Below are 23,898 nucleotides of genomic sequence, written 5' to 3'. Positions count from 1 at the left end.
AAGATATCGTCCATGAAAACTTGCCCAACCTTTGCTAGAGAGGCCAACAGTTAAATTCAGGAAATACAGAGAACTTCTGCAAGATTCTACACAAGAAGAACATCCTCAAGACACATAATCATCAGATTTTCCAACGTTGAAATGAAAGAAAGAATGTTAAAGGCAGCTAGAGAGAAAGGGCAGTTTATCTACAAAGGGTTCCCACTCAGGCTAACAGTGGGCCTCTCAGCTGAAGCCCTATAAGCCAGAAGAAATTGGGGGGTCTATATTCAACAATTTTTTTTTTTTTTTTTGAGATGGAGTATCACTGTGTCGCCCAGGCTGGAGTGCAGTGGTGCAATCCCAGCTCATTGAAACCTCCGCCTCCCAGATTCAAGTGATGTGCCTGCCTCAGCCTCCCAAATAGCTGGGATTACAGACACCTGCCACCATGCCCAGCTAATTTTTGTATTTTTAGTAGAGATGGGGTTTCACCATGTTTGCCAGGCTGGGATATTTAACATCCTTAAAGAAAAAACTTCCACCAAGAATTTCATATCCAGCCAAACTAAGCTTCCTAAGTGAAGGAGAAATAAGATCCTTTTTAGATAAGCAAATGTTGAGGGACTTCATTACCACTAGACCTGCCTTACAAGAGATCTTGAAAGGAGCACTAAATATAGAAAGGGAAAACCACTACCAGCTTATACAAAAACACACTTACACAGACCAGGGTCACTGTAAAGCAGCCACACACACAAGCCAACATAGTAACCAGCTAACAGCACAATGACAGGATCAAATCCACACATATCAATACTAACCTTGAATATAAACTTAAATGCCCCACTTAAAAATGCACAGAGTGGCAAGCTGGATAAGAAAGTAAAACCCAATGGTCTGCTGTCTTCAAGAGATCCATCTCATATGTAATGACGCTCATGGGCTCATAATAAACAGATGGAGAAAAATCTACCAAACAAATGGAAAACAGAAATCAGCAGGGGTTGTAATCCTAATTTCAGACAAAACAATTTCAAACCAACAGAGATTTAAAAAGACAAGGAAGAGCATTCCATAATGGTAAAGGGTTCAATTTAACAAGAAAACCTAACTATCCTAAATATATATGCACCCAACACAGGAGCACCCAGATTCATAAAGCAAGTTCTTAAAGACCTACAAAGAGATACACTGTCACACGGTAATAGTGGGAGACTTCAACACTCCACCGACAGTATTAGACAGATCATTGAGGCAGAAAATTAACAAAGATATTCAGGACCTAAACTCAGCATTGGACCAAATGGATCTGATAGATCTCTACAGAAGTCTCCACCCCAGAACAACAGAACATACATTCTTCTCATTGCCACATGGCACATACTCTCAAATTGACCACATAATTGGACATAAAACATCCTCAACATATGTAAAAGAACTGAAATCATATCATACACACTCTAGGTTCACAGCACAATAAAAATAGAAGTCGGTTGGGTGTGGTGACTCATGCCTGTAATCCCAGCACTTCGGGAGGCCAAAGTGGGCAGATCATGAGGTCAGGAGATTGAGACCAGCCTGATCAACATAGTGAAACCTCATCTCTACTAAAAATACAAAAATTAGCCAGGCGTGGTGGCACACCCCTGTAATCCCAGCTACTTAGGAGGCTGAGGCAGGAAAATTGCTTGAACCCAGGAGGCAGAGGTTGCAGTGAGCCGAGATTGCACCACTGCACTCCAGCCTGGGTGACAGAGCAAGACTCCATCTCAAAGAAAAATAAAATAGAAGTCAACACAATGAAAACTGCTAAAAACCATACAATCCCATAAAAATTAAACAACATGCTCCTGAATGACTTCTGAGTAAATAATTAAATTAAGGCAGAAATCAAGAAGTTTTTTGAAAATAATGAAAACAAAGATACAACATACCAGAACCTCTGGGACACAGCTAAGGCAGTATTAAGAGGGAAATTCATAGCACCCACATCAAAAAGTTAGAAAGATACCAAATTAACAACTTAAATTCACGACAGAAAGAATTAGAGAAGCAAGAACAAATCAGCCCCAAAGCTAGCAGAAAACAAGAAATAACAAAAATCAGGCAGAGCTCGGTGGCTCATGCCTGTAATCCCAGCACTTTAGGAAGCTGGGAAAGGTGGATCATTTGAGGTAAAGAGTTTGAAACCATTCCTACAGAAACTATCCCAAAAAAGTGAGGAGGAAGGGCTTCTCCCCAACTCATTCTATGAGGCTGGCATCATCTTGCTACCAAAATCTGTCAGAGATACAACAAAAAAAGAAAACTTGAGGCCGATATCCCTGATGAACATTAATGCAAAAATCCTCAATACAATACTGGCAAACTGAATCCAGCAGCACATCAAGAAGCTAATCCACCATGACCAAATATGCTTCATCCCCAGGATGCAAGGTTGGTTCAACACAAGAAAATCTGTAAATGTGATTCATCTCATAAACAGAACTAAAGACAAAAACCACATGATCATCTCAATAGATGCAGAAAAAGCTTTCAATAAAATTCAACATCCCTTTGTGTTAAAAACAACAAATTAGGTATTGAAGGAACATACCTCAAAATGGAGTCATCAATGACAAACCCACAGCCAACATCATACTGAAGGGCAAAAGCTGGAAGCATTTCCTTTGAAAAGCGGCATAAAATAAGGATGCCCTCTCTCACCACTCCTGTTCAACATAATATTGGAAGTCCTAGCCAAGAGCAACCAGGCAAGAAAAAGAAATAAAGGGCTTCCAAATAGGAAGAGAGGAAGTCAAGCTATCTGCAGATGACATGATTCTATATCTAGAAAACCCCATAGTCTTGGCCCAACAGCTCCTTCAGCTGATAAACAGCTTCAGAAAAGTTGCAGGATGTAAAATCAACGTACAAAAATTACTAGCACTCCTATACACCATCAACAACCAAACTGAGAACCAAATCAGAAAGGTAGTTCCACTCACAATTGCCGCACACACAAAAATAAAATACCTAGGAATATGGCTAACCAGAGAGGTGAAAGATCTCTACAATGAGAATTATAAAACACTGCTCAAAGAAATCAGAGGTGACATGAACAAATAGAAAAACATTCCATGCTCAGGCATAGGGAGAATCAGTATCATTAAAATGGCTATAATGCCCAAAGCAACTTATAGATTCAATGCTATCCCTATTAAACTACCAAGAACATTCTTCATATAACTAGAAAAATTTATTTTAAAACTTATATGGAACCAAAAAAGAGCCCAAATAGCCAAGGCAATCCTAAGCAAAAAGAGCAAAGCTGGAGAAATCATACTACCCAACTTCAAACTATACTGCAAGGCTACAGTGACCGAAACAGCATGGTACTGTTACAAAAACGGCCACATAGACCAATGGACAGAAAAGAGAACCCAGAAATAAAGCTGACCATCTGATCTTTTACAAAGCTGACAAAAACCACAATGGGGAAAAGACTCCCTATTTAATAAATGGTGCTGGGATAACTGACTAGCCATATGTAGAAGATTGAAGCTGGACCCCTTCCTTAAACCATATACAAAAATCAACTCAAGATGGATTAAATGACAAGTTAATGGGTGCCGCAAACCAACATGGCACATGTATACATATGTAACAAACCTGCACGTTGTGCACATGTACCCTAGAGCTTAAAGTATAATAATAATTTTAAAAAGATGGATTAAAGACTTAAATGTAAAGCCCAAAACTATAAAAGTCCTGGAAGAAAACCTAGGGATCATCCTGGACCTAGGGATGGATAAAGATACCATGGCAAAGACACCAAAGCAACTGCAACAAAAGCAAAAATTGACATGGTATCTCATTAAACTTAAGAGCTTCTTCACAGTAAAAGAAACTATAATCAGAGTGAACAACCTACAGACTGGGAGAACGTTTTTGCAATCTATCCATCTGACAAAGGTCTAATATCCAGCATCTTCATGGAACTTAAACTTACAAGAAAAATACAAGCAACTCCATTAAAAAGTGGGCAAAGGACATGAACAGACACTTCTCAAAAGAAGACATTTATGTGGCCAAAATATGTGAAAAAAAGATCAACATCACTGATCATTAGAGAAATGCAAATCAAAACCGCGATGAGATACCATCTTACACGATTATTGAAAAGTCAAGAAAAAGATGCTGGTGAGGCTATGGAGAAATAGGAACACTTTACACTATTGGTGGGAATGTAAATTAGTTCAATCATTGTGGAAAGGAGTATGGAGATTCCTCAAAGAGCTAAAAGCAGGACTACCATTCAACCCAGCAATCCCATTACTGGGTATATACCCAGAGGAATATAACGCATTCTACCGTAAAGACACATGTATGCGAATGTTCATTGCAGCACTATTCACAATAGCAAAGACATAGAATGAACCTAAGTGTCCACCAATGACAGACTGGAAAAAGAAAATGTAGTACATATACACTATGGAATCTTATGCAGCCGTAAGAAAGAAGGAGATCATGTCTTTTGCAGGAACGTGATGGAGCTGGGTTCTATCATCCTTAGCAAACTAACACAGAAACAGAAAACCAAATAGCACATGTTCTCACTTATAAGTGGGGGCTAAATGATAAGAATTTATGAACACAAAGAAGGAAACAACAAACACTGGAGTTTACTTCAACAGGGCGGATGGTAGGAGGGAGAGGAGCAGAAAAGATAACTATTGGATACTGAGCTTAATACCTGGGTGATGTACAACGGATCCCCATGACATGTTTATCTATGTAACAAACCTTCACATGTACCCCCAAAACTAAAATAAAAATTCAAAAAATAACTTAAAACTTAAAAAAAAAAAAAAAGAAAACCTTTCACAATTGGGAATCAGCTTACCTTTCCAATCTTCTGTCCACTCAACACCTGTGTTCCACTTGTACCAAGCTGGGCCAATTCCCAATCTTTGTATACACCCTGTGTTTTTAACGCCTCTGATGATTTTGCTCACCCTGTCCTGGATTTCTCTTTATTTCCATCTTTACCCGTTGAATTGCTCCAGAGCCTCCAAGATCCAGCTCCAGTACCTTCTCCTATAATGATGTTCTTCCAGATCTTTGCAGTCAGATCTGTGGTATCAATTCATGTTTCCTTCCCAGCACTGCACCTCAGTTCTAGCCCTCACTAACTACAGATATATGTTACAGCTGGCTGTGTCCTTCTATCTCCCCACAGGGTCTGCAAGGCAGGGTGTGTGTCTGTTTCATCGTCAACCCCCAAGGCAATTGGCCACACATACCTTTAAAAATAAATAACATCCAGCTGGGCGCAGTGGCGCAGGCCTGTAATCCCAGCACTTTGGGAGGCCGAGGCGGGCAGATCACGAGGTCAAGAGATCAAGACCATTCTGGCCAACACGGTGAAACCCTGTTTCTACTAAAAATACAAAAATTAGCTGGGCGTGGTGGTGCACACCTGTAGTCCCAGCTACTCGGGAGGCTGAGGCAGGAGGATCGATTGAACCTGGGAGGTGGAGGTTGCAGTGAGCCGAGATTGTACCACTGCACTCCAGCCTGGCGAAATAGCGAGACTCCACCTCAAAAAACAACAACAAAATAAAATAAATAAATAACATGCTTTGATTGTATATAAACCATGTACTTATTGTAAAAATTCAAACACATAAACATATAAGAAAGGAAATAAACCTCCACCTCCTGCATTAATCACGGGTAATGTTTCAGTAATCATATTTTCATGCATCTCTTTATGCACACGTCCATGCATATATGCACAAATGGAATCATTTTGTGCGTGTTTGGTTTTCTTTTGGACACCCTCTTTTCTAGTCTTTTCTTAACTGACTCTCCCCCTCACTGCTTTCCCCTACTCCCAGCTATTTAACAGGTTAAGCAATGTATAGCTTTTCTTAATTTTTCCATGCTAACATATCTATATCAGTTTTTCTTGTTTATTTTACAAAATGGATTATCATGGTATATACACTTCTCTGCTTCTTGCCTTTCTAATTAAAAAAGTCATAACAATTCTTCCAATTCAACTGGTATAAGTTCTAATTCATTCTTTTATTTTAAACCTTGTGCAATGTTCCATGCTATGGATGTACCAAAATTTATTCAAGAGATCCCCTAGCTATGACATTCAACTTCTTTTTTTAAAAAAATAGCTATTGCCATCAATGTTTCAATAATCATTCTTACATGTATATCCAGATTCCCTGGTACTTTAATTTCTGAGGGATTGATGACCAGATATGAGACTGGACTACTTAAAATGTTAATAGATTGTCATCTAAAAGGCTGTAACATGCCAGGCACAGTGGCTCCTGCCTGTAATCCCAACACTTTGGAAGGCCGAGGCGGGTTGATCATCTGAGGTCTGGAGTTCAAGACCAACCTGTCCTACATGGTGAAACCCCGTCTCTACTAAAAATTTAAAAAAATTACCCGGGTGTGGTGGCAGGCACCTGTAATCTCAGCTGCTCAGGAGGCTGAGCCAAGAGAATCACTTGAACTCGGGAGGCAGAGGTTGCAGTGAACCAAGATTGTGCCACTGCACTCCAGCCTGGACAACAAAGCGAGAGTCCATCTCAAAAAATATATATATAAAATAAAAATAAATACATAAATAAATTAATTAATTAATAAAAGGCTGTAACAATGTGCTCTGCATAATTTTAGCCATTCTGATAAGTGAATAGTGATAGTTTGTTGTACCTTTAATTTGTAATTCATTGACTACTACTGAAGTTGCTCATGTTTTGTCTTTTTCCCCCTAAGGACTTTTTGTTCTGTAAATTGCTTATTCGTATACTTAGCTCATTTTTCTTTTGAGCTACTGGTCTTTTTCTTTTCAACCTGCAGGAATTTTTTGCATATTATAGATAGTAACTCTTTAATATGTTGTTATGTATGGAAGCACTTTCCCCAATCTATCATTTATCTTTTAACTACACTTGTAATTTTTTAAGCCATTACAACTTTTATAGGTTGACATGAAGCTCATGTAACATTTATTTTGTAACTAGAATAAATATAGCACTTAGGAAATGAAAATAGACTTTGCAGTTTCAAACTTCCTAGGGAAACCAATCTTCTATTTCAGTATTTCACAACTTATTCTAGAATATGACACACCATCTGATGCCCTAATTCCATGCTTAGTTAATATTAGTTCACATTGCCCCATCCACAAACATAGTTGTGTTTATAATATAGTACAAATTTTTTGTATATTATTATCTGGCATGATCATATTATATAAACCATTTTGATTAAACAAAATTCTAGTTAACAAATACATGATGACCACTAAATGGTAACCACATTTAGTGGTCATCATGTATTTTTTTTCTGCCCCAAATTCACTCCTTTGGAAAATGTCTGCCTCCCACTGTCACTCCCAAGCAATTCTAGTGGTCTGCCAATCTTGAAACCCCAGTCTCCTGACCACAATAGTGGGCACAACCCACACTAAAACAAATAGACTTCCTGTCCCAGGAATTTGAATCTTGAATTTTAGGATGCCAGTGTCTTAAAAGGATTGAATTTAATTTCAGCCACTAAAATCACCAGATCAACCCTGCTTGTCTTAATATACATAGTTAGTTATTTTCTCAGTGGATGATGGTGATGGTTGCATAACAATGTGAATGTACTTAATGCCACAGAACTGTAGACTTAAAAATGGTCAAAATGGTAATATATATATTTACCAAAATTTACCAAAAAACAAGACATTATAAAGAGGCCTTTGGAAAGATTGTTTGTAGCCCATCTCCATGGGCTTACACTGAACGGTCACAGCAGCAGTATAGAATGGGCACATACTGCTGAGGCAGACAAGCTTCTTGCCTCCACTTGTGAGCCATGCCACCAACACCCTCTACTCTACTTCTTTCTAACCTCTGTTTCCTCATCTAGAAAACAGGAATAATAAAGCAGCATGGCTCTGATGCTGTGGAGCTTTCTTGAAATCTAAAATTCTCTTAGACCACTGAAGCATATATTTGCCAATATAAAATGGCATAAAGCATAAAAGGAAGTAAGTTTTTAATTTGTTTGTTTTTTGTTTTTTTTGAGATGGAGTCTCGCTCTGTCGCCCAGGCTGGAGAGCAGTGGCGCAATCTCGGCTCAATGCAACCTCCAGCTCCCGGGTTCAAGCAATTCTCCTGCCTCAGCCTCAGCCTCCTGAGTAGCTGGAACCGTGTCCAGCTAATTTTTGTTTCTTCGTTTGTTTTTTGAGACGGAGTCTCGCACTGTCGCCTGGGCTAGGGTGCAATGGTGCAATCTCGGCTCACTGCAACCTCTGGCTCCCATGTTCAAGCAGTTCTCCTATCTCAGCCTCCCTTGTAGCTAGGATTACAGGCATGCGTTGCCATGCCCGGCTAATTTTTGTATTTTTAGTAGAGACAGGGTTTCGCCATGTTGGTCAGGCTGGTCTTGAACCTCTGACCTCAGGTAATCTGCCCGCCTTGGCCTCCCAAAGAGCTGAGATTACAGGTGCCCAGCCTAATTTTTGTGTTTTTAGTAGAGACTGGGTTTCACCATGTTGGCCAGGCTGGTCTCGAACTCCTGACCTCAGGTGATCCGCCCGCGTCGGCCTCCCAAAGTACTGGGATTACAGGCGTAAAGGAAATAAGTTTTTAAAAGGAAAAATAAGAAATCCCACGCCATTTAGCTATCAACTTCTAGGCCCCATCTTGCCCCCCACCCATCAAGCTCCCACCTCAGACTCTCAGCCCTAAGCAATCTCTAATCTACTTTCTATCTCTATAGATTTCCCTGTTCATATGAATGGAATCATAAAATACGTGGTGTTTTGTGACTGGGCTTTTTTGTCTGTTTTGCTTTTAACTAAGCTGCCTCTGCCTGTGAGAAGCTGTGGAAACCCAGGAGCTCTGAACAAGCCTATAGGTTTAGAAATTTTAAAGTTTTTCCATTTATAGCAGTTTTAAGTTTTCTTGTTATAAAAGTAATATATGTATTGCAAAAATCTCAAAGGATATAGAATTAACAAAAATAATAAAACAAAAATCAGCTCTAATCCCACCACCCAGAAATAACCACTGTCAACATTTTGGTAAATATTCTTTCAGAGCTAGGCATATTATAAACACACACACATACATACATCATACTACATATATTTAACATTTTTTCCTGATTTTAAAAGGTATAGATTCTTGTGAATAGCTATTAAAATGGTATAGAAATGTAAAATTTAGGATAGAATGTACTTCAGAATCCTTCTATATATCTTCACTTAAGACTATATCAAAACATTTTCCATGTTCACTCATAGAGATCTATTTCATTCTTTCCAACAGCTGTTAGTAGTCCACTATAGGAATCTACCATTGTTTGTTTTGGCATTCTCCATTGATAAAATTTGTGTAGCTTCTATTTTTTTTTTACTGAAATGACACAATCAAGATTGTGTCACTTGATTTTTTGTGTTAGTATTTCGTAGAAGTGGAATTTGCTGGGTCAAAGGGTATGAAAATACAGTGTTGTGTAACCTGTTTGTTTAACCTATTAAGATATTATGAACATTTTCAAGATCATTAAATATTTAATTTAGCTACCTAGTTTTATAATCTATGAATATATTAAAATTTATTTTCCCAATCCCCTAACACTAGAAATTGAGTTATTTCTAAAATTTTCACTATTAGAAACAACCTTGCAATAAACATTACTATAGCTAAATCTTGCATGCATGCTTACAATTTTTTCCTTAAGATGAATTCCTAGATATAAAATTGCCCCTTCAAGGAGTATGTATATTAAAAATAATAACTTTTATCAGTTTTTTTCTTATTACAGAAATAATACATGGTTGGGTAATCCTAGATTAGAAAATATAGATAGGCAAAAAAATGAAACGTGCATTACTTTACCACCCAGAGGTAACCACTGGTAATATTGTGGAGGTGATCATTCATAACTATACTGTTGGCGTACTTTTTTTTACATGACTGCAAATACAGAGCACATGTTGCTTTAAACTGCCTGTAATCAATCTTTTTATGTCATTATCATTTAAAATATCTGCATAGTCTTATATCTTTTAAATGTACCAAAATTTATTTGCACAATCCTTATTGCTGAGCATTTAGGTTGTTAATGTACGTACTTTGAAAACTTTTCAGGTGAGTGCTGTACACATGGAGGGAATCGTCTCACTGTTAAAGAGCCCAGAACAAAAGGCTCCTGCCTCTTTATAGACCTGAGAGACAGGGGGAGAGAGAGAGTGGGAAGGTCTAGGAGTAGAAAGGTACTGAGTCAAAGTGGAAAAAAGTGCCTCAGCAAGGCCCCCAGTAAGGAGGCCAGTGAATGAAGGCACCAGGGCCAGGATTGTGAATATGCAGGGCTGGTTGGGGTAGGGAGAAGAAGGGCTGAGTTCTTGACTGCAACTCCCTTCAGAAAACTACAACGCACTGACAGTGCAAGTGTGATATGGGGAGGCAGCTTCTCCTCAATCAGGCCTGCCAGGCAAAGCCCAGTAATTGCTTATGATCAGGCCTGAAAGATCACACACAGGATTTTGACCTGGAGCTGGACTCCTTAATAAATAGTAACAAATTGTCAAGACTTATTCGGTATCCCTCCCTACAAGAGTACACAACGGTGCCAGTAGAAATGGAAATGTGTCAGGGACCCCAGAGAAAAGACTAAAATGATTTCTTTTGGGGTGCGTAAACTGACAACTGAGGGCAGGTCGAAGAGTTCCAACATGACTGGGCAACTGAATGAGCCTCAGCGAATCCTAAGCAGGCTGAGCCAAGTCTGATGTAATTGGGTCTCCTCCTTTTAGGGGATGAGACTGAGTCATTGCCATTTATCTCCTCTGAGGCCTCTACTTCTGGAGTGAGTCCTAAGCACATATTGTACAAATGCTTGATTCTGCTCCATGACCTCAGAAAGTTATCATAAATTTCCTGAATCTTTATTTTTCCATAATAAATTATCTATTTTAGTTTGTATTTCTTGAGTTACCTTTAAACCCTTTTGATATTTGCAGTTTGCACTATTTCACAGTCTGTTAGCCACTGTGTATACGCTTGCGTTAAATTTTCTTGCTTCAATATTTAAATACTTGGGAATTTAAGCATTCTCTGGGTTGCCTCAGTTACACTTTTCATGATTTCATAAACTGTCATCACATTTCCTTTCCATCTTTATTGTTTTGGCTTGACCTTTTCTTTTTTAACCCATAAGATAAGTGATTCTCAAGGCCTTTGACCATATGTGGACCTTCCTGAGTTCTATTAAATTATTATTACTGGCCAGGCGTGGTGGCTCACGCTTGTAATCTCAACACTTTGGGAGGCCAAGGAGGGCAGATTGCCTGAGCGCAGGAGTTTGAGACCACCCTGGGCAACATGGCAAAACCCCATCTCTACAAAAAACAAAAAACAAAAAAGAGCTGGGTGTGGTGGTGCATGCCTGTAGTCCCAGCTACTTGGGGGGCTGAGGCAGGAGGATAACTTGAGCCTGGGGGGTCATAGCTGCAGAGAGCCGAGATCGCACCACTGCACTCCAAGCTAGGTGACAAAGCGAGACATCATCTCTAAGAAAAATAAAATAAAATAAAATAATTATTACTGCTACTACTACTACTATTATTATTTTAATTATCTATCATAGGGAAGCACTCTTGTAGGTTCTCAAAGAGGGACAAAATGTTGAATAACTTACAGCCCTTGATGAAACTATTATCTTCCCTTGGGCTGTAGAAGTAGCCTATCAGACCAAGTCTTTAGAACAGACATATAAAAGAACATTCCAGATGGACAGTCCATTTGCTAATTCACAGAGTTGCTCAACTCTTTAGTAATGAGCACGAATGGAAGTTAATTTTCTTAACCCTTTGTGTCATAGAACTAGATGCTCCCCAAAGGTAGGGGTGACTGGAACTCACAGTCCTGACTTCTGCCTAGAGATTCTCCTTCCCTATGAGTTCTAACACCAACTACCAGAGTTAGGCCAAACTGCCCTCACTTCAGGCAGTATCTGCAAGTTCAACTTCCCCAGGTCACCCTCACCATTGACCAGCTGGCTACAAAGAATTCAGGAAAGCATTCTACTTACAATTACAGTTGTATTATAGCAAAAGGACACAAATGCGTATCTCATTTATTCTTGCAATTCCACAGTTAAGAATTGAGACTACAGATATAATAGATAATGTATGACAAATTATATTTTCAAGGATGGTATTTGTAATAGCAAAATCAAATGTAACAAAAAAATAGCTACAGAAAAACTGGAAACAATGTAACATCATAGGATACCTGTTAAATTATCTCATAATCCCGCATTTAAAAACAATGAAAAGAATGAGATAGAGCCGTGTGTGTTAACATAGAAACAGCTCCGAAATATTTTATTAAATATAAAAAGCAAGGGGCAACACAATGTGTATAAATTTTTAAAAATAAAAACTGCCTGTACAAATACGAGACAGTACACACATGTATATTAATTGCTAGAAGGATCCACAAGAAACTTGAGTAATTTCCTTAGGAAAGAATGACTGGGAGACCTTCAGTTTTCATTTTTTACCTTTAGAAGATATTTGCATTTGCTAGCAAGGGCATATAATTTTTTTAATGGAAAAAGTAAATAGGTTGCACACCAATGTGAATGTGCTTAATGCCACTGAACTGGACACTTAAAAATGGTTAAATTGGTAAATTTGAGGTTATGTATATTTTTCCATTTAATTTTTTTAGTAAACAATATATGTAAATTTATTTTAAATAAAAGAAATATCAAGAGGAGAATTAAGAAGTCACGGGAAGAGAGTGTCTGAGTGCGTGAGAAGCTGCAGGGTGGCAGTAGAAACAGGCTCAAGGCTCTGCCTGTTGACGCTGCCTGAAGGCGATTTGCGTAGGAGGCCTACCTAGGCTTGGGTTCAGAAAGGAGCCAGGACATGCTTATTTGTCTGAAATAGGTTGGGGAGGGGAACCTGGTAATATTTTATTTCTATTCGAGCTGTTGATTAGACTCTGCACTGGGTGAAATTAGAGAGGAGGAGGATTTATTGGGCAGTGTGACCAGTTTTCTACCTGAGTAACCAAGGTTTGACTTGTACAGATCCTATATAAAACCTGAGCTGGATTCTTGGTAGATGAGAAACTGTGCTGGACTCATGGACTCCTTGAATATCAGAGCTGAAAAGAACCTTAGGGAGGCTCTCCTTTTACTTGAAGACACAGGACCAAGGAATGTCTTCTTTTGGTCCAAGTCACAAGGATGGTACATGACTAAGCCAGGATCGTAACTTGGGTCTCCAGGCAAATACTGCTTTTCTTAAAAAAAAAAAAAAGTGACACCACCAGCAATAATGTTCTGGGCATGACTTCATTATCTTCACTCCATTTCACTTCCTGTTAACTGCCCAACTGCTTCTCAAAATAAAGGTCTGGGTATTTGGTCATTGTTCTTTGGATACATTGCAGGGTTCCAGTTGCTAATATCTAGGATGATTGTGCCTGTATTCCATGTGTGAGGTTAAAAATTTTCTGGTTGTGTACTACTACATTTCATTGATTCCATGATGCATATTTTTTCACATTTTAACATCTCTGCAATCAGAATAAGGCTGATGATTGCTGTTGGTCAGGGCTGTCATGACAGTTATTACCTGTGCCTGTGCCTGTGTGAACTTGCCTGAAACCTTCCATTGACACCTGCTGGCAAGAACAAGAAAGCTACGGCATCAAAACTTGCCAACGGAACGTCAGAAGTTTGGAAAAAATGACAGAGACAATAATGGACACTTCTTTTGGAAAAGGTCTTATTACTCTTTCTTTTTGGTACAGAGGAGAGTATTACATAGAGAAATGCTGACATCAGCAGCTTTGACTTGGAAAGTGATCCAAAAGAGCAAAACTCTGAGCATGAAGCTACTTCCTTTTTTATAAATGCAGAATGAGGCCAGGCGCGGTGGCTCAGGCCTGTAATCCCAGCACTTTGGGAGGCCAAGGTGGGCGCATCACCTGAGGCCAGGAGTTCGAGACCAGCCTGGCCAACATGATGAAACCCCATCTCTACTTAAAAAAAAAAAAAAAATTAGCCAGACGTGGTGGCACATGCCTGTAATCCCAGCTGAGGCAAGATAATTGCTTGAACCAGGAGGCAGAGGTTGCAGTGAGCCGAGAACGTGCCACTGCACTCCAGCCTGGATGAGGGGAGTGAGACTCTGTCTCAAAAAAAAAAAAGCTGAAGAATGATAGATGTTCAAAAATCTCTTAAAATAAGCCCAAAGCAGGCCCGGCGCGGTGGCTCATGCCTGTAATCCCAAGTGAGCGGATCACGAGGTCAGGAGATCGAGACCATCCTGGCTAACATAGTGAAACCCCATCTCTACTAAAAATACAAAAAAATTAGCTGGGCGTGCTGGCGGGCGCCTGTAGTCCCAGCTACTTGGGAGACTGAGGCAGGAGAACGGCATGAACCCGGGAGGCGGAGTTTGCAGTGAGCCGAGATCTCGCCACTGCACTCCAGCCTAGGCTCAGTAGCCTAGGCTACTGAGCAAGACTCTGTCTCAGAAAAAAAAAAAAAAAAAAAAAAGCCCAAAGCAGTACTTTCAGTAAACTTAAAATAAAAATTCTAAGTGCTAAGAAGTGTAATGGTACATAACGTGAATTTTATAATCATTGGCAGATTAGATGAACTGTTAACTATATTAATATTAAACTATGAAATGAATCGAGGAAAGTCCCTTTTTCTTTTCTAGGCTTTGACCATTTAAAATAACATTATAATTCAGTAAAAGTTGCAGTGGTTCGGCCGCGGCTACCTCTCTCCGGCGGCGCGTCCCCCGTGCTTGGTACGGCTTAGCCAGTCTTCCCCGAAGCCGCGAGCCCGCGCCCCTCAGTCGATGGAGCCCGCAGCCCCCCTTGTGGCCCGTAGCAGCTCCCTGCCCGCTAGGCCCGCGCCCGCCATGGTCCGTCCGCGCCGGGCCCCGTACCGCTCCGGCGCCGGGGGCCCCCTCGGGGGTCACGGCCGCCCCGCGCGCCCCTCATAGTGCGCGCTTTCGGCTCGCGCTCCTGGCCCGCCAGCCCCCAAGGCCCGCAGCCTCTGCAGATCCAGGCCTGCTCGGCTCCTCCCATGGAAGGTGCTCGGGTCTTCGGGGCGCTGGGTCCCATCGGTCCCTCCTCACCTGGGCTCACCCTCGGGGGCCTGGCCATGAGCGAGCACCGGCTCAGCAACAAGCTGCTGGCCTGGAGCGGCGTCCTCGAGTGACAGGAGAAGCGCAGACCCTACTGTGACTCCACTGTAAAGTTGAGGCGGACCCTGCCCTGCCAAGCCTCCGTGAACCAAGGCGAGAACCTGGAGCCCAACCAGTGGCAGCAGAAGCTGATCATGCAGCTGATCCCGCAGCAGCTAATGAGCACGCTGGGACCCCTGTTCCGCAACTCCCAGCTGGCACAGTTCCACTTCACCAACAGAGACTGCGGCTTGCTCAGTGGGCTCTGCCGCATCATGGGCAACGGCTTCGCGGGCTGCATGCTGTTCCCCCACATCTCCCGCTGCGAGATGTGCGTGCTCATGCTCCTGTACTCTTCCAAGAGGAAGATCTTCATGGGCTTCATCCCCTACGACCAGAGCGGTTTCGTTAGCGCCATTCGGCAGGTCATCACTACCCGCAAGCAAGCAGTGGGACCTGGTGGTGTCAACTCAGGCCCAGTCCAGATCGTCAACAAGTTCCTGGCGTGGAGCGGCGTCATGGAGTGGCAGGAACCCAGGCCTGAGCCCAAAAGTCGGTCCAAGAGGTGGCTGCCGTCCCATGTCTACGTGAACCAGGGGGAGATCCTGAGGACCGAGCAGTGGCCGAGGAAGCTGTACATGCAGCTCATCCCGCAGCAGCTGCTGACCACCCTGTGCTGCTGTTGCGGAACTCGCGCCTGGTGCAGTTCCACTTCACCAAGGACCTGGAGACGCTGAAGAGCCTGTGCCAGATCATGGACAATGGCTTCGCCGGCTGAGTGCATTTTTCCTACAAAGCGTTGTGCGAGATCCGTGTGCTTATGCTCCTATACTCCTCTGAGAAGAAAATCTTCATCGGCCTCATCCTCCGTGACCAAGGCAACTTCCTCAACGGCATACGGCGAGTCATTGCCAACTAGCAGCAGGTCCTGCAGTGGAACCTGGAGCAGGAGCAGCAGCAGCAAGGAATGGAGGGTAGTGGCTACCCCGGGCTGGGCCCCTCCAGGAGTCACAGACGAGGCCCCCACAGAGACTGGTGACACGCTTCTGAGCAGGGGCCCCTGGGGACTTCGATTGCCCAGCAACATGGAGGATGGCGTCCTGAGGCCTCCAAGGACGGTCCTCACCCCTGTACGTTTCCCCAATAAAGCCTTTTAAAAACCAAAAAAAAAAAGAATTCAGTAAAAAGTCAACTAACACTCAGCTGTGAACCCATGTAATCGTGGGATCTTTCCCAATGCAAGACTTTTAAGGACAATTCCAAACTTTTCTGTGCTACTTGTTCTATTTATACTATCCTTATTTCAGAGTCAATTTTGGTAATTTGTATTTTTACTAGGAAATCAGCTATTTTCTTTAGGATTCCAGTTTGTTGCTATGGGTTTCTCTTATTATACTTTTAATTTCTCCTCATTTGTAGTTTTCTACAGAATTCTTAATTTTATTACTTTTGCTCAGTTTTTTTTCTTAATCAGACCGGATCTTTTTCACCTTTGGCAAAGGATTTTGTATTTATTTGTACATTCTACTGTTTTCTATTAAATTAATTTTAGCTTTTGTCTTTATAAATCCTCTAATTTTTTTTTTTTTTTTTTTTTTTTTTTTTTTGAGACAGAGTCTCACTGTCGCCCAGGCTGGAGTGCAGTTGCGCGATCTCAGCTCACTGCAACCTGCACTTCCGGGATCAAGCGATTCTTCGGCCTCAGCCTCCCGAGTAGCTGGGACTACAGGCGCCTGCCACCACGCCCGGCTAATTTTTGTATTTTTTTTAGTAGAGACGGAGTTTCACCATGTTGGCCAGGGTGGCCTCAAACTCTTGACCTCGTGATCTGCCCACCTCAGCCTCCCGAAATGCTGGGATTACAGGCATGAGCCACTGTGCCCGGCTCTCTTTCTAATTTTTAAAAATTGACTTTGTTGCTCTTTTTTTCTAATTTCTTGAAATGAAATCTAATATTATTTTAATATTATTTTAAGAAAACTTTAAGGTACACGTTTTCTTCTGAGTAATTTCCACTGTGTCATTTGGATCTTGGTAAAAAGTGTTCTCTTTTTCATTGCTTTATAGATATTTTATAATTTAAAAATTTTTTTTCTGTGTATGGTTTCTTGCTATCTTCACATTATTTGTTTTCAATCTGTTGGCTGAAATCAAGGAATGTGGTTTTTAGAGTCTGTTAAGGTTTTCTTCTTGGTCAAATATGACTGACTTTTGTAAATATTCTATCGATACGAAAACATGTTTTCTTGTTGTTCAAGGGATGTTAGATCTTACACATAGATACCACATCGTTTATTAATTATATTATTTAATTCCTATGCCATCCCACATTTGCTATATACCAAATTTATCCAATTCTGAAAAAAAAATAAAGTTTTCCAATATAATTTTATTTAATCAAATTCTTCTTTTATTTCTTACAGGTTTTGCTTCATATATTTAGCTATTACGTTGTTTCATATCTGCACTTATACATTCTCCGTCTGTAATTATCTAGATATATTTTGTCTATATATGTCTTTATATTGATTTATTTGTTCGACATTTTGTTGCTCACTACAGAAGCAGTGTTGTTTGTCTGGGATAATACCCCAGGTTCATTGCCTCACACCAAGGAAATCAAGAAAATGGACTAACAAGGAGTGAGTTTAAGAGTGAAAGTTTAATACGCAAAAGAGAAAAGCTCCCTTGTGCAGAGGGAGGGGGTTCCAAACGGATCTCCCGGAACATGGCAAGATGCAGCTGGTTTTACAGATGGGCTTGAGGAGGTGGTGTCTGATTTACGTAGGGTGCAGAGAATTGGTTGGACCAGGTGTGCCATTTGTATAGCATCCGAAGAGGCTGGCCACTGCACCCTAATATTTTATTATGCAAATGAGTTTTCTACCTGGCTGTCATCATGTTCCCTGTTTCTTTACTGCACACATGGTGACAAAGAAAATGGAAGATGGAGCTTCCATGCTGAACATGCCTGGCCCCCAAGTAGCCTTTTCCTATTCGCACAGCTGCCAGCATTAACCTGTGCAAGCTTCCAGCTTGCTTATCTATGTCTGCAGCTTGATTTTACTGGCTGCTGTTTGTTAGAAAAGAAATGGTTTTGGGGCTGTTTTTTGTTAAAAGTGAAACCTCACCGAGGACTCTATTACCCTCACCAACTGCCTAAATAATTTGTTTTCAGCTCCTGTATCACTACCATTTCTTCCCTTCTTTATCATCTTGTAGTTTCTCTTATGGTTAATCTATCATCTGGCTAGAGTCACTTCTTAAGTATTTTCTTAAGGTGGGAAAATGTAGGCATTAGTCTTTGACTTCTTACATACCTACAAATAATTTCTTCCTATCACTCTGACAACTAAATGATTCTTTGGCTGGTCAAGAAATTCTTGAGTCGGAGTCCTTGCATTTCAGAAGTCTGCAGATACTCCACTAACTTCTAGGTGCTGCCGATGCACAAGAGGTCTGATTCTGTTTGCATTATAATTAATAAGGCAATTTATTTTCTCTGAGTGGAAAAGTTTGTAAAGATTTCTTTTTTTCCTTAGAGTTCCAGAATCTTTCCAGAATATTGCTAAGGGGGTGTGTGTGTGTGTGAATTTATCAATCAAGCCTGGAACTTGGTGAATCCATTTAATCTGTAGATTCAGGTATTTCTTGGTCCAAAAATTTTTCTCCTTTCTTATGTTGCTTTTCCTTCTATGTGCCTTTTTCCCCATCTGGATCTCCCAATATAATATGCTAAACTTCTTGGATCTATCCTCAAAATGTCACATATCCTTTCTCTCATGATTTTAATTGCTTTTGTGAATGCAGAAAATCTGAAACAGGTCTCAATTAATTTAGAAAGTTTATTTTGCCAAGATTGAGGATGCGCCATGACACAGCTTCAGGAAGTCCTGGCGACATGTGCCCACGGTGGTCAGGGCAAAGCTTGGTTTTATACATTTGGGGAGACATGAGACATTAATCAGTGTATGTAAGAAGTACTTTGGTTCAGTCTGGAAAGGCAGGACAACTTGAACTAAAGGCAGGAAGCAGGGAGGGAGCTTCCAGGTCACAGATAGGTGATACACAAATGGTTACATTTTTTTGAGTTTCTGATTAGCCTTTCCAAAGGAGGTAAGTCAGATATGCATCTATCTCGGTGAGCAGAGGAGTGACTTTGAATAAAATGGGAGGCAGGTTTGCCCTAAGCAGTTTCCAGCTTGAGTTTTCCTTAGTGATTTTGGGGGCCTAACATATTTTCCTTTTATACTTTATATCTTTCCTCCTTGTTCTAAGCTATTTTCCCCATTTGATTGTCTAGCCCACTAATTTGGGTCTCAACAGTGATCATCTCCTTTCATTCATGTAAGGAATTTGAAGTTGGAAAATCTTTTATTTCTTTTTTTTCCTTTAGATATTAATATATTGTTTTTTCCTTTGTTGACTCAGTGGAGCTCATGATTGGTTGTGGAGTATCCTGAGAAGCAGGAGTCATAGTAAGGGAGAAGACCACCCCTCATATTGTCTTATGCCCAATTTCTGCCTCCAAAGAAAAAAGAATTAAAAACTGAATGGCAGAAATGAAATCCACAGGCCGGCAGCCCAGCAACGCGCCTTGGGCCTAGTAGTTAAAAATCAACTCCTGACTTAACTGCTTGTGTTATCTATAGATTCCAGACATTGTATGGAAAAGCATTGTGAAAATCCCTGTCCTGTTCTGTTCCTTTCTGATTACCGGTGCATGCAGCCCCCAGTCATGTACCCCCTGCTTGCTGAATCGATCATGACCCTCTCACTCGACCCCCTTAGAGTTGTGAGCCCTTAAAAGGGACAGGAATTGCTCACACGGGGAGCTCGGTTTTTTGAGGTAAGTCTGCTGATGCTCCTGGCCAAATAAAGCCCTTTCCTTCCTCAACTCGGTGTCTGAGGGATTTTGTCTGTGGCTTGTCCTGCTACATTTCTTGGTTCCCTGACCTGGAAGCAAGGTGATAAGTGGATGGTCGAGGCAGCCCCTTAGGCGGCTTAGGCCTGCCCAGTGGGGCATCCCTGTGGGGCACTCTGGCTAGCTTTAGCGATGCGAATCCTGAGAGCGCTTCCCGGTAGGCAACTGCCCCAGTGGAACGCCTCCAGAGCAGTGCACAGTAGGCCCCTGCGGAGGATTAATGCAGCGGCTGAACACCGGGAAGGAATTGGAGCTTGGAGTCTGGACATCTGGAACACAGTAAGACCGGTCTTGGAACTTGCCCACTCCATCTGAGTGGAAGTGTGGCCTGATCACCCATGGCGTGCCTTTATTGGCATCTTGGTTTTGGTTTTGAGTTTGACTACATTTGCACTGTTTTGGTTTAGATTTCAGTGTTGACTTTTGGTTTTGAACTGTTTTGGCTTTGATTTTGGTTCTGACTTGGCTCAAATTGCTTGATGAATAAGTAACTCCTTATCCATACTTTGGTTTTAGTGTGAATTGCTTGGTGAGTGAGTGACTTTTTGCCCCTTTTTCCCTTCCCTCTTTGTGATAAGTGTTGTTTTGTCTCCTGAGGAAAATGAGTAAAACACAAAGTAAGCCTACCTTGTTAGGAACTATGTTAAAGAATTTCAAGAAAGGATTCAATGGGGTTAATTTTGCCACATATCACCTTGTGAGGTTTATTACAGGAGGGTGTAGGTAGTTTGTTTATGCTTCCCACGACCTCCTGCTGTGTGGTCCAGATCGTTTGTAATTGCGGTTTGCTTATTGCAGCAAGGTCTGATAAGTGAAGTCTGCTGGCTTCACCGTGGCGCCTAGACAAGGGCTTAGAAATGTAAAGAGACTTGGGGGAAGGGTGGGCAGCACCAAGAAGCTTTCTTGGGGAAGTCTGTCCCTAACAACTCCTGTGTGCTTTGACGTTTATAGTGGTGGGAAGAACTGTGGATTGGGAGAAAGTGAGAGCAGCAAGATTTTAGCACCAGACCAAGGTACAAAAATAATGTAATGGGTAGTGCACACGTCTTAGTGTCACTGTGCTTCTCTGCTGACAATTTAAAAGTTATCTGCACATCTAATATGGCTAGCAGAAATCACAAGAGCCTTAGAAAATACTTCCTTTGGCTAGACGTGGTGGCTCATGCCTGTAATCCCAGCACTTTGGGAGGCCGAGGCGGGTGGATCACCTGAGGTCAGGAGTTCAAGACCAGCTTGACCAACATGGAGAAAACTTGTCTCTACTAAAAATACAAAATTAGCCAGGCTTGGCAGCACATGCCTGTAATCCCAGCTACTTGGGAGGCTGAGGCAGGAGAATCACTTGAACCCAGGAGGTGGAGGTTGCAGTGAGCCAAGATCGCACCATTGCACTCCAGCCTGGGCAACAAGAGCGAAACTCTTGTTTCAAACGTCTCAAAAAAAAGAAAGAAAGAAAGAAAAGAAAGAAAATGCTTCCTTCAGTGACCATTGTTAAGCTTCAAAATTCCTAAAGAAGAAAAATCTTCTGGGAGTTATTTAAACATAGGATATGTTTTTACCCTGATGGATGAACTGTCCTTTTGCAAAAAGTGGTGTGATGATGACTTCTCAAGCTCTCGCTGCTAATCCTTTGATTCTATGTTTTCTTAGAACTAGAAAGAAATTCCTGGCTCTCTCTCTAAGATGGCCAACTACACGCAGCCAGGAGGAACATCTCCCCTCAAGGGACTAGGACATCCGGAAGACTGGCAGACCTTGTCTGACCAGCAGAGTGCTCCAGCAGAGTGGCCCCTATGGACACGCACCAGCCTGCCTGTGCCCTCCCTCCACTGCAGCCTCCCCCATGCCACTTTGACTGCATGCACTTGCCCACAGCCACCCCCTGCATCACTGTGCCAGTGTATGTGTATGAAGGCAGACTTTGCCTTACCTTCCCTGCCAGCATGTGTGGGTGTGTGCACCTTGCCATGTCACTGCTGCCAGTGTGACTGCACCCTGTTCCCCTCCCCGTCACAATGCCATTGTTGTCAGATGGTGGTGAGCATGGAGCTTGCCAGTCCCATCCCTGCAAGTGCCCTGCCTCTGTGCCAACACTGCCACTGGCACATAACTAGTCATGGAGAATAGTGAACCCACCCCTGCTCTGAGCAGCCACTGCTGCGGGTGTGAATGTGCACAGAGACCTCACACAGTCCTGCACCCTCCAGTGCCCCAACACTGTACTAATACCACCACCAGAGGAACATGCACACAGTCCCATGAAGGCTGCCACCCTAGTACCCACTAGTACCCTGCTGTAGCTGATGAGCATGCAGTATGCATCCCACCATGCTGCTGCTGCTGCTGCAGCTGGCACAGACAAATTAGGACAGATCGCACTGCCACCCTGCTATGATGTGCTTTGGATGGCATCACCCATTAGAGTATTGTGACCAGTAGTCTGGGAACACCTTGGCCCCTACAGCACAGCAGGTTCATAACCTCAAGGAGCCAGAGAACAAAGCTAGGGCTCAATACCTGTCTCCCAGAGTTAGAACATGCAGTCCAGGAGTCCTGAGCTGAAGCTTGGCCCCCTGAAATCTTCCAGAAATGAAGTCAGTCAACTGAACCCAACAATACTATAATCAGGTCCCCAAGGTCACCAAATAGGATAAAGACAAAAAAGACAGCAACTTCAAAGACTGAAAGAACAAAAGCCCACAAAGATAAGAAAAAACCAGCACCATAACTCTGACAACTCAAAAAGCCAGAGTGCGTTCATTCCTCCAAACAACTGTACTTGTTCTCCAGCAAGGGTTCTTACCTGGCTGAGATGGCTGAAATGGCAGAAATAGAATTCGGAATATGCATAGGAATGAAGATCATCGAGGTTCAGGAGAATGTTGAAACCCAATCTAAGGAAGCTAAGAATCACAATTAAATGATACAGAGCTGGCAGACAAAGTACCCAGTATAGAAAGAATATAACCAACCTGATAGAACTGAAAAACACTCTACAAGAACTTCATAATGCAATTGTAATTAACAGCACAATAAACCAAGCTAAGGAAAGAATCTCAGAGCTTAAAGACTGACATTCTGAAGACAGACAAGAATAAAGAAAAAATATTGAAAAGGAATAAACAAAACCTCCAAGAAATGAGGGATTATGTAAAGAGACCAAATCTATGACTCACTGATGTCCCTGAAAGAGACGGGGAGAATGGTACCAATTTGGAACATATATTTCAGGATATCATCCAAGAGAATTTCCCCAACCTAGCTAGAGAGGCCAACATTCAAATTCAGGAAATGCAAAGAAACTCAGTAAGATACTTCACAAGAAGATCATCCCCTAGACACGTAATCATCAGATTCTCCAAGGTCAAAATGAAAGAAAAAAATTTAAAGGCAGCTAGAGAGAAAGGCCAGGTCACCTACAAAGGGAAGCCCATCCAACTTGGCAGAGACCCTATAAGCCAGAAGAGATTGGGGGCCTATATTCGACATTCTTAGAGAAAATAAATTCCAACTAAGAATTTGTTGTCTGCCCAAACTAAACTTCATAAGCAAAGGAGAAATAAGAAATTGCAAATGCTGAGGGAATTTGTTACTACCAGACCTCCCACGAAAGAGCTCCTGAAAGAAGCACTAAATATGGAAAGACCATTACCAGCTACTATAAAAACACTCTTAAGTACACAGACCAGTGACACTATAAAGCAACCACACAAAGAAGTCAGCATAATAAACAGGTAATGACATGAAGACAGGATCAAATTCA

At 41.7% G+C, this 23,898-nt stretch overlaps 1 pseudogene; it reads left to right on the top strand.

Annotated features, from left to right (window-relative positions):
- The first annotated feature begins 14,944 nt into the window (after positions 1-14,944).
- Positions 14,945-16,378, top strand: LOC100447402 (prostate tumor-overexpressed gene 1 protein-like; annotated as a pseudogene).
- The last annotated feature ends 7,520 nt before the right edge of the window (positions 16,379-23,898 follow it).

Source organism: Pongo abelii, chromosome 2 (genome assembly GCF_028885655.2).
Source record: "Pongo abelii isolate AG06213 chromosome 2, NHGRI_mPonAbe1-v2.0_pri, whole genome shotgun sequence".
In the NCBI taxonomy this organism is placed as follows: Eukaryota; Metazoa; Chordata; class Mammalia; order Primates; family Hominidae; genus Pongo; species Pongo abelii.
The sequence above is the reverse complement of the archived record's forward strand: the minus strand, read 5'-3'. Positions and strand labels throughout refer to the sequence as shown.